General features: G+C 49.9%; 1 protein-coding gene across 4 annotated transcripts in view; it reads right to left on the minus strand.

Annotated features, from left to right (window-relative positions):
* The window catches only part of ATP2B4 (ATPase plasma membrane Ca2+ transporting 4), a 142,394-nt gene extending 134,807 nt beyond the window's left edge, over positions 1-7,587 (minus strand). For all 4 annotated transcript variants that reach the window (XM_038748689.1, XM_038748694.1, XM_038748692.1 and 1 more), the window contains exon 1: positions 7,231-7,587. The gene's annotated coding sequence lies outside the window, so the exon portion shown is untranslated. The remainder of the gene's footprint in view (positions 1-7,230) is intronic.
* Positions 7,588-10,308: the final 2,721 nt, after the last annotated feature.

Here is a 10,308-nt window from a genome sequence, read left to right on the forward strand (position 1 = left end):
GCATTCGGGAAAATCAAACCAGTCCGTGGGGCTGAGAGGGAAGATAAAAAGGAGAGTTGTGAGCGGCTGGGGGACGGGGGGTGAGGGCCGGGATGAAGGGGCTAGATGACTAGGGGTCTAGGGAGGTAGAAAAGGTAGGAGAGCTCAGGAGTGGAAAAAGGGCCCTTAAATGGTGTGCCCCTGCTAGTTCTAACCTAATTTGGTCGTAACAGGCTCAAAGTAAAGAGACCTGGGCTTGGGCATCCGAAATCTGGGCTCGGGCATCCGAAATCTGGGCCCACCTCCAGGAATGGACCCCTAAAACTTAACCAGTAATCAAAGAGGCTCCAAGTCATGGAATAAGCACCTGGCTAAAAGCAACATAACCTAGTGGAAAGAGTAGACATCCAGGAGTCAGAGGACCTGGGTTCTAATCCGGGCTCTGCCTCTTCATCATCATCATCAGTCGTATTTATTGAGCGCTTACTGTGTGCAGAGCGCTGTACTAAGCGCTTGGGAAGTACAAGTTGGCAACATATAGAGACAGTCCCTACCCAACAGTGGGCTCACAGTCTAAAAGGGGGAGCCCACTGTTGGGGGACCTTAGGCAAGTCACCCAACTTTGCTGTGCCTCAGTTTTCTCATCTGTAAAATGGTGATTCAGTACCTGCTCTCCTTACATCATCAGGAGCCCCACGTGGGGCAAGGAGTGTGTTCGACCTGATTATCTTGCACCTACTTCGTTGCTTGGCATATAGTAATCATAATAACAATAATAATTTTGGTATTTGTTAAGCGCTTACTATGTGCCAAGCACTGTTCTAAGCGCTGGGGAGGATACAAGGTGATCAGGTTGCCCCACGGGGGGCTCACAGTCTTAATCCCCATTTTACAGATGGGGTAACTGAGGCCTAGAGAAGTGAAGTGACTTGCCCAAAGTCACACGGCTTACAAGTGGCAGAGGCAGGATTTGAACCCACGACCTCTGACTCCCAAACCTGGGCTCTTCCCACCCAGCCACGCTGCTTCTCTAGGAAGCGCTTAGTGAATACCACTATTGTTATTACTATTAGTAGGATTACTATTACTGTTATTACTGAATAATAAGGACTGACTAGGAGGATTTGGGGAGGGAGAGGTGCTGGCTGGGTCATTCGCACCACGACCATTAATAATAATGATGGCATTTGTTAAGCGCTTACTATGTGCAAAGCACTGTTCTAAGCGCTTGACACTTTGAAGGATCCAGCCCAGAGGGTCTTGGGTGGGAGCTCTGATAGGAGAAAGGTACACCGTAGGCTCCTTTTGGGCAAGGACCATATCTACGTACCCTAGTGTATTGTGCTCTCCCAAGCGCTTAGTACAGTGCTCTGCACAGAATAAGTACTTAACAAAAGTCCTTTCCTGACCTTAGCCCCCCTTTCCTTTTTTCCCACTCCCTTCTGTGTCGCCCTGACTTGCTCCCTTTATTCATTCCCCCCTCCCAGACCCACGGCACTTACGTTCATATGTGTAATTTATTTATATTAATATCTATCTCCTCCTCTAGACTGTAAGCTCGTTGTGGACAGGGAGTGGGTCTGGTTATTGCTATATTGTACTCTCCCAAGAACTCAGTACAGTGCTCTGCGCACGGTAAGCGCTCAATAAATATGACCGAATGAAATACTGCAATTATTATTACTGCTATCATTATTATTAAGGAGTCTGTGGGTGGATCCCTGTAGGCTGTAAACTTGTTATGGATAGGGATGTAATTGCTAATTCATTCCTTCATTCATTCATTCAATCGTATTTATTGAGCGCTTACTGTGTGCAGAGCACTGAACTAAGCGCTTGGGAAGTACAAGTTGGCAACATATAGAGACGGTCCCTACCCACCAGTGGGCTGTTGTACTGTACTCTCCCGAGCGCTTAATCTGGTGCTCTGCCCGTAGTAAGCACTCAATGAATACCGTTGATTGATTCCTAAACTGGGAGAGAAGTCTGCCCTGTCATCAACTTCATCGTCGTCAGTAGTATTTATTGAGCGCCCACTTTGGGCGGAACCCACATTAAGCATCATGAGAAGTTACAAAGAGAGAATACGACATGCTCTCTTCCCTCAGAAATCATAATAATAGTAGCATTTGTTAAGAGCTTACTATATGCTAAGCACTACGGTAGACATAAGTGCTAAGTACGGTATTTTGTACACAGTAAATGATCTGTATTATTCATTCTTGAATGAATATAAATAATAAGAAACTGTCCCTATCCCACATGGGGCTCACAGTGTAAGCAGGAGGGAGAACAGGTATTGAACCCCCATTTTACAGATGATGAAACTGAGTCCATCCCCTTCCCCTGTCTCTGCTGCACATAGAATGCTCCATCCTTTGTGGCAGAGCCAGATTTAGAACCCAGGCCCTTATTCTCTCTATTAGGCCACGCTACTTCTGACCCTCTGACTTCCATGCTGCTTCCCATTTATGTGGATTAAGGTCCTTGGCCACAGCTGTAGGAACTGCTCAAGAAGCGGGATGTGACCTCCATGGAAGGTCTAGTTCTCGCAGCCATAAAGGGGACTAGCGCTGCTTGGTAGCCCTTCCGATCCTGTATATATGTATTTATTACTCTATTTACTTTACTTGTACATATCTATTCTATTTATTTTATTTTGTTAATGTGTTTTGTTTTGTTCTCTGTCTCCCCCTTCTAGACTGTGAGCCCACTGTTGGGTAGGGACCGACTCTATGTGTTGCCAACTTGTACTTCCCAAGCGCTTAGTACAGTGCTCTGCACACAGTAAGCGCTCAATAAATGATTGATTGATTGATTCCGCTTGTTCTGAGACCTCACAATCCTTCCCGCCTGTCAGGGTCCCCCAGTCCCCAGCCTCGACGCGGTTTTCTGCTCTGGGTACCCGCACGTCTTCGGACAGGGAGTTTTGGCTCTGGGTGGCCAAAAACAACCTCCGCACCCAAGTGGGAGTGCCCAGGTCCCCGTGGGCACAGGAAGCCGGGCTTCTTCAACCTTTCCGTCAGTCAACGGAGCGGCCCTGGCTCTGAGAAGTGGCCGCTAACCGCTCGCTCGAGCCAAGAGCCAAATCTCTAAGCGCTCCCGGGGAGGCTGGAGTGGATGCATTCCTGGAGGACGGAATTCCCAAGTCCCCAGGACAGGTGGTAGCTCAAGCCCGAGTGGGAGGAGGGTCGGCTACCACTTCATCCTGGCCAGCAGGAGAAGGGGCCGGGCTAGCACCTCAGCCCAGAGATTTCCCCAGCCTCAATCCCTCCCCAACGGCATTTACAGTGGGCCTGCTCAGTCTTTTCCCAGTCCTGGCCTGAACTGGACGTATCTCGGCTTTTCCTGCAATTTGTGATGTCACCCTCACTTCCACCCACTCAGGGATGAACCTGCCTATTTTACGTGAAGGAAACCTGAGGGCCGAATAGCGCAGCAAAGATGTCAGTCAAACCAATAGATCAATCAATCAATCAATGGTAATTATTGAGCACTTAAGCTCCTATGCCTTTAAGGCTTCTGTGAGGACAGGAAAGCAGAGGGTAATCTGGGTGATGCCCTGTTTACTTCAGATCACTGACAGTGCTCCTACTTCTGAAAGTGTTTTGGTTCTTCATTCTGGCTTTCATCATTGCTTCTGCCCCACGTCTAGTGGCTCGGGAATGGTAGAGGCCTTGTACTACCTGAGGGGAACTCCCCAAAACACGTCAGAGGACGGGGGGTTTCAGGGTTACTTCCAGAGGGGAAGGGAGGGCAGTTACAGTCAGGGCAGAGACAAGGTCAAGTGTGGGTAAGGAGCCAGATACACCTCAGAACCCCCAAACCAGAAGAAACCCCATCTGTGAGCCCACTGTTGGGTAGGGACTGTCTCTAAATGTTGCCGACTTGTACTTCCCAAGCGCTTAGTACAGTGCTCTGCACACAGTAAGCGCTCAATAAATACGGTTGATTGATTGATTGATTGATCTGTGCACAGTGCGGCACTGCTGGTGCAGAAATGCAGGCTCTTCTGGATTAGACTGTAAACTCACTGTGAGCAGGGAATGTGTCTGTTATTGTCGTGTTGTGCTCTCCCAAGCGCTTAGTACAGTGCTCTGCACACAGTAACTGCTCGATAGATAGGACTGACTGAACCAGCTGCTCTGTCACGACTCCACTGGCCCGGACCCCCAGGAATTAACAGAGAGGAGGGACCTGGGGGGACAAGGGCGAGGGGCACATCACCTGTTGCACACAAAGATTGGGAGGATGTGGGGGGCGGGTGCTGACTGGGGTCTGCTGAGATTCCTAGCCAGCATGGCTCAGTGGGAAAAGCCCGGGCTTTGGAGTCAGAAGTCATGGGTTCCAATCCCGGCCCCGCCAATTGTCAGCTGGGTGACTTTGGGCAAGTCACTTCACTTCTCTGGGCGTCAGTTCCTTCATCTGGAAAATGGGGATGAAGACTGTGAGCCCCCCGTGGGACAACCTGATCGCCTTGTAACCTCCCCAGTACTTAGAACAGTGCTTTGCATATAGTAAGCGCTTAATAAATGCCATCATTATTATTATTATTATTATTATCTTCCTCCCAGCCCCATCCCCCTTGACCTGAAGAGAGACCCGAAATCCTATTCAAGGGAAAACAGCCAAAATGAGGAACTGCTAAGGGCAGGAGGGGTGCACCCCCCAAAACCTGACACTTTTCCGCAACCTAAATAAGAGGCTACTTTCTCCCGCACAGAGTGACCCCAACTTCTCACCCCACCCCCAATAAGAACAGTAATGTCTTCTAGAGAAGCAGCACGGCTCAGTGGAAAGAGCACGGGCTTTGGAGTCAGAGGTCATGGGTTCAAATCCCGGCTCCGCCACTTGTCAGCTGTGTGACTTTGGGCAAGTCACTTCAGTCAATCATCACTCAATCATATTTATTGAGCACTTACTGTGTGCAGAGCACTGTACTAAGTGCTTGGGAAGTACAAGTTGGCAATGCATAGAGACGGTCCCTACCCAACAGTGGGCTCACAGTCTAGAAGAAGACTTCACTTCTCTGTGCCTCAGTTACCTCATCTGGAAAATGGGGATGAAGACTGTGGGACAACCTGATCACCTTGTATCCTCCCCAGCGCTTAGAACAGTGCTTTGCACATAGTAAGCGCTTAATAAATGCCATCATTATTATTGTTCAGTCTTTTCCCTTTCTTAGGCTAAGGTCCCTTAATGCTGGGTCAGTTGTTCCAGAAACATCTCCCATGAGGGACTGGGCAGCGGCTGCATCTGCAGACCCTTCTCCCCTACCCCAGCTCAAACTCCCCCCAATCTCAGCCGCCCCCTACTCCGTCCCCACAGCCCAGCCCGTGGCAAGGGGTCCTCAGTGCGAAGGAGTGCAGCATCTTCCCTCTGCGCCAACCCCCTGGTCCCCAGGGGACAGGCTAGCACATCTCTGCTGTGTGACCTTGGACGAGTCACTTTACTTCTCTGGGCCTGTTACCTCAACTGTAAAATGGGGATTGAGAGTGTGAGCCCCAGGTGGGCCAGAGACCGTGTCCAACTCGATTGAACTGTATCCACCTGAGCGCTTAGTACAGAGCCTGGCACATAGAAAGCGCTTCACAAATACCATCATTATGATGATCTCCTCCAGGCTCGCATCCTCGCCTGCAGGTCACTCTAGTTTCTACTGTAATAACCGGGACGTGGGGTCGGTTCAGTGGGGGCTACAGGGGAGGGGGCTGCAGGGAGGGGCTGTGAAGAGGGAGTGGGGGGCTGCGGGGACTGGACAGGGGGCAGATCCACCACTTGTCAGCTGTGTGACTTTGGGCAAGTCACTTCACTTCTCTGTGCCTCAGTTCCCTCATCTGGAAAATGGGGATGAAGACTGTGAGCCCCCCCCATGGGACAACCTGATCACCTTGTAACCTCCCCAGTGCTTAGAACAGTGCTTGGCACATGGTAAGCGCTTAACAAAATCCATCATTATTATTATTATTATTATTATTATCCGGGCGGCTAAGGGGAGGGGGCCGAGCGGGTCTGGGGGCTGCGGGGAAGGGTCGGGGGGTGGGGGCTATGTGGGGAGGGGGCTGGGAGCTGCGGGATCTGGAAAGAACCGGTCGGGGATCCCACCCGACCATCCAGCATCATCTCCAGGCCCCACCTTTGGGGCAGGAGGGGAGGGAAGGGAAGGGAAGGGAAGGGAAGGGGAGGGAAGGGAAGGGAAGGGAAGGAAAGGATTCCCCCCCACCCCACCCCCGGCACACACACAAACACACACACACACACACACACACGAGACACCTCTCTCTCCCTCCTCTCCCCTCCCCCGGCGGGGGAATCCCAGCCCGGGAAACCAGGAGGAATTAGATTTCAGTGGGCGAGGACCATTCGAGACCACCGAGACATTGGCAGCCCCAGAGACCCCTCCGGATCCCCCCACTTTCCCTCCCCTCCTCCCTGCCCAAATGGAAAGGCCGGATACCCCCGAATTGCAGGCCTCCAAACTGGGGGTCTGCCCTCCCCCATCCCCCCAACCCCCTGGGAGCCTCAAACTTTCCAACCTTCCCCTTTCCAAGCAACAGAATCCATTTCCCCCCCTTGGGGTTGTAAAGATTTAGGGCTGAACTCCTGAGAGATTCATACAGTTGGTTTTTGACACGCACGCACACACACACACACACACAACAGTAAGAGGGAACTCCCTGCTTTTTCCACGGCTAATTATAGATTTGAGAGGCTGAAGATTTCCGAGGCTCTTTTGCAAGACAGAGAGAAGCTGGTCAGCTTTTCTGCGGAATGGAAATCATTCCGTTGGCCACCCCCTCCCCCCACTCCCTCCTCCAGCCCCTCTGCAACCTCTCCTCCCTTGCCAAAGGTTTCTTGTGTATTTTTTTTTCCATGGCTCCCTTTTTGGTTTCAGAGAAGGGGAACAGGCGTGGAAAATATCTTTGCAACGGTTTTCCATCCTCTGTCTGACTGCCGAGCCAAGCGGGGGGGGGGACAAGGGAGAGGTTTTTCCAAGAGTTTTGGGCCCCCAGAGCCCAAAAGACCAAATCCCCCACTTCCCCCCGAAGAAATGCCCACCACCTCGGGGAGTAAAGAAATCATGCCTTGGGTTTCTCAAAGCTGAAGCCGGGAAAAGGAAAGGCGAGGGACTCTTCCCACCTCTCGAGAATGTTAGGAGAGAGAGAGGTGAGCTGGGAAAGGTGCGAAGGGAGAAAGAGAGACAAAGTTTGAAAAGCAGCAGTCAATTGGATTCATTTTCCATAAACCTACCTCTCGCCCTAGTGAGAATCCAGGTTTCTCCACTGCGGGAACGCCCTCCGGGCGTCCATGAAGAGGACCAAAGAATCCCCCAAAGAAAAATACCGGAGGAAGCTCTTTCTTGCTCTTTTTTTTCCTCCCCGAATTAGGGTTTAGGAGAGGTCCTCGATGATGGTGTTTCCGGGATTAAAAAAAGAAAAAAGAGCTTTGGAGGGAGTGGGTTTTAGGCTCCAGTCCTTAGCTGTGCAAGGGAGTAAGAGCTTTCTGCTCCCCGCTGTATTAACAACGGAGCTTTCTTAAGAAAATGCTTGTCATGGCAACAAGCTACTCCCAAGTCTTGCCCGACTCCCTCTCTCTCTCTTTCTCCTTGTCTTTCCTTTCTCTTCCTCCCTCCCTCTCTCCCTCTCTCTCCCTCTTCCAACCCAGGGAGGAGGAGGAGGAGGAGGAGCAGAAGGTGGGACTTGGATGAAGGCCCAAAGATTACTCTCTCATTAAGGTGGTCTGATTCTTCGCCACTACCAGCTCCTGCTCCGTTTTAAGGGGGAATAAGGAAAACCCAGCACGGGCTGAAATTCCCCCAGCCTACACTTCCATGTTTGCGAAGACCATGGGCTGCCCGAAAGACAAACAGATTTGAGAGTGAATCAAAACCAAGTGGTTTTTGGAAGGCCAAATGACTCGACTTAGATTAGCTTTTTTGGGGACACAATCAGGAGGACTGATTCTCTGGAGAAGACGCTAGTGCTAGGAAAGTCCAGGGAAAACGCGGAAGAGGCAGCTAGATGGATAGAGACCATAACAACGATAACGGCAGAACCATAAGAAAGGCTGCGGATTATGGCAGAGGACTTTCTGGAGAAAGTATATCCATGGAGTTGCTATGAATCGCAAACGACTCGATGGCACTTAATAATAATAATAATAATAATAATAATAATAATTAGAATAATACACTTCCACTGTTCTCTGTCCAATATGCATGATTTGTTGGAAAAGAAAAGGGATAAGGAGGGCTCTGGGGCCCGGGAGTAGGGAAGAAGGCATGTGTGTTTATGTGTGTGGAGGGGGAGGGGGAAGTTTGACGGTTGTAACTAGGGAAGGAAAAAAAAAAGGGAAGCATTCTCTGCTTTAAAAACGCCCCGTTTGCTATCCATCCACCCACCTCCTCTCAGGCCACGGTTGGGCACAGAAATATCCAGTGCTGGCACTGACTGTTCTGACAGCAAGTTGTGGCCAAACACTCTAGGCCGGTTTCTGCAAGGGGAGAGCTGTGTCCGAAGACATGGGCAGAGAAATACACACGAACACACAACCCGGTTTCACCTAGACCGCTCCCTGCCCAATCCATCAGTCAATCAATTGTGTCTCCCCCTTCTAGACTGTGAGCCCACAGTTGTGTAGGGACCGTCTCTATATGTTGCCAACTTGGACTTCCCAAGCGCTTAGTACAGTGCTCTGCACACAGCAAGCGCTCAATAAATACGATTGAATGAATGAATTTGTTGAGCACATATTGCGTGCAGAGTACTGGGCTAAGTGCTTGGGAGAGTACAATATAACAAAATTGGTGGACACGTTCCCTGCCCATAAGGAGGGGGATATGGACATGAATAAAAATAAAGGATTCATTCAATCGTATTTACTGAGCACTTACTGTGTGCAGAGCACTGTACTAAGCGCTTGGGAAGTACAAGTTGGTAACATATAGAGACGGTCCCTACCCAACAATGGGTTCACAGTCTAGAAGGGGGAGACAGACAACAAAACAAATCATGTAGACAGGTGTCAAAGTCATCAGAACAAATAGAATTAAAGCTAAATGCACATCATTCACAAAATAAATAGAATAGTAAATATGTAGAAGTAGAATAAAGCAGTAAATCTGTACAAATATATATACAAGTGCTGTGGGGAGGGGAAGGAAGAAGGGAGGGGGGGATGGGGAGGAGGAGAGGAAAAAGGGGGCTCAATCTGGGAAGGCCTCTTGGAGGAGGTGAGCTCTCAGTAGGGCTTTGAAGGGAGGAAGAGAGCTAGCTTGGCGGATGGGCAGAGGGAGGGCATTCCAGGCCAGGGGGAGGACGTGGGCCAGGGGTCGAAGGTGGGACAGGCGAGAAAGAGGCCCAGTGAGGAGGTTCGCGGCAGAGGAGCGGAGTGTGCGGGCTGGGCTGGAGGAGGAGAGAAGGGAGATGAAGTAGGAGGTGAGTGAGGAGTTTATATGTACATAAGTGCTGTGTTCCTGAAGGAGGGCTCATTAAAAGATGCAAATCCAAGTACCCACTCATTCCTGTACACATCTCTACGTACCGAAACACGACACGCATCTCACTCATCCATGCGCTCTCATACATACATAGACCAGTACTAGCCACCACAAGCTCATACAAGCACACATGCTCACTCATTTATACTCCTACGTATCTATTTGCATTCACACACTGGCTGCAGCTGGGAGATCTCCATTTGAGAAGTTGGCAGTCACCAACCCAGGTTAACAGTCATATTAGCAGTGAGAATGCAGTAGATGGATTCGCCTCTGTAATTTATTCTAATGTCTGACTCCCCTCACTAGTCTGCAAGGTCCTTTTATGCAGGGAACTCGTCTACCAAATCGATTGAATTGTACTCTCCCAAGCACTTAGTACGGTGCACTGCACACAGTAAGCGCTCAATAAATACCATTGATTGAGCGATGGATTGAATGATCCTTGGACACTGTGGCCTAGTGGGAAAAGCATGGGACTGGTCATCAGAGGACCAGGGTTCTAATCCTGGCTCCTCCATTTGTCTGCTGTTTTGACTTTGTACAAGTCACTTAGCTTCCCTGTGCTTCAGTTACCTCATCTGTAAAATGGGGATGAAGCCTGTGAGCCTCATGTGGGACAGGGACCGAGTCCAACCTGATTAGCTTGTATCTAGCCCAGTGTTTAGTGCAGTGCTCTGCACATAGTAAGGGCTTGATAAATACCATTGACTGATTATCTGGATCTACCCCTCTCAGTATTCCCCAAATGGCAGATTGCATAAATATATACATACATTATAATAATATAATAATAATGGTATTTAAACACTTACTATGTGCCAGACACG

Source organism: Tachyglossus aculeatus, chromosome 7, assembly GCF_015852505.1.
Source record: "Tachyglossus aculeatus isolate mTacAcu1 chromosome 7, mTacAcu1.pri, whole genome shotgun sequence".
Classification (NCBI taxonomy): domain Eukaryota; kingdom Metazoa; phylum Chordata; class Mammalia; order Monotremata; family Tachyglossidae; genus Tachyglossus; species Tachyglossus aculeatus.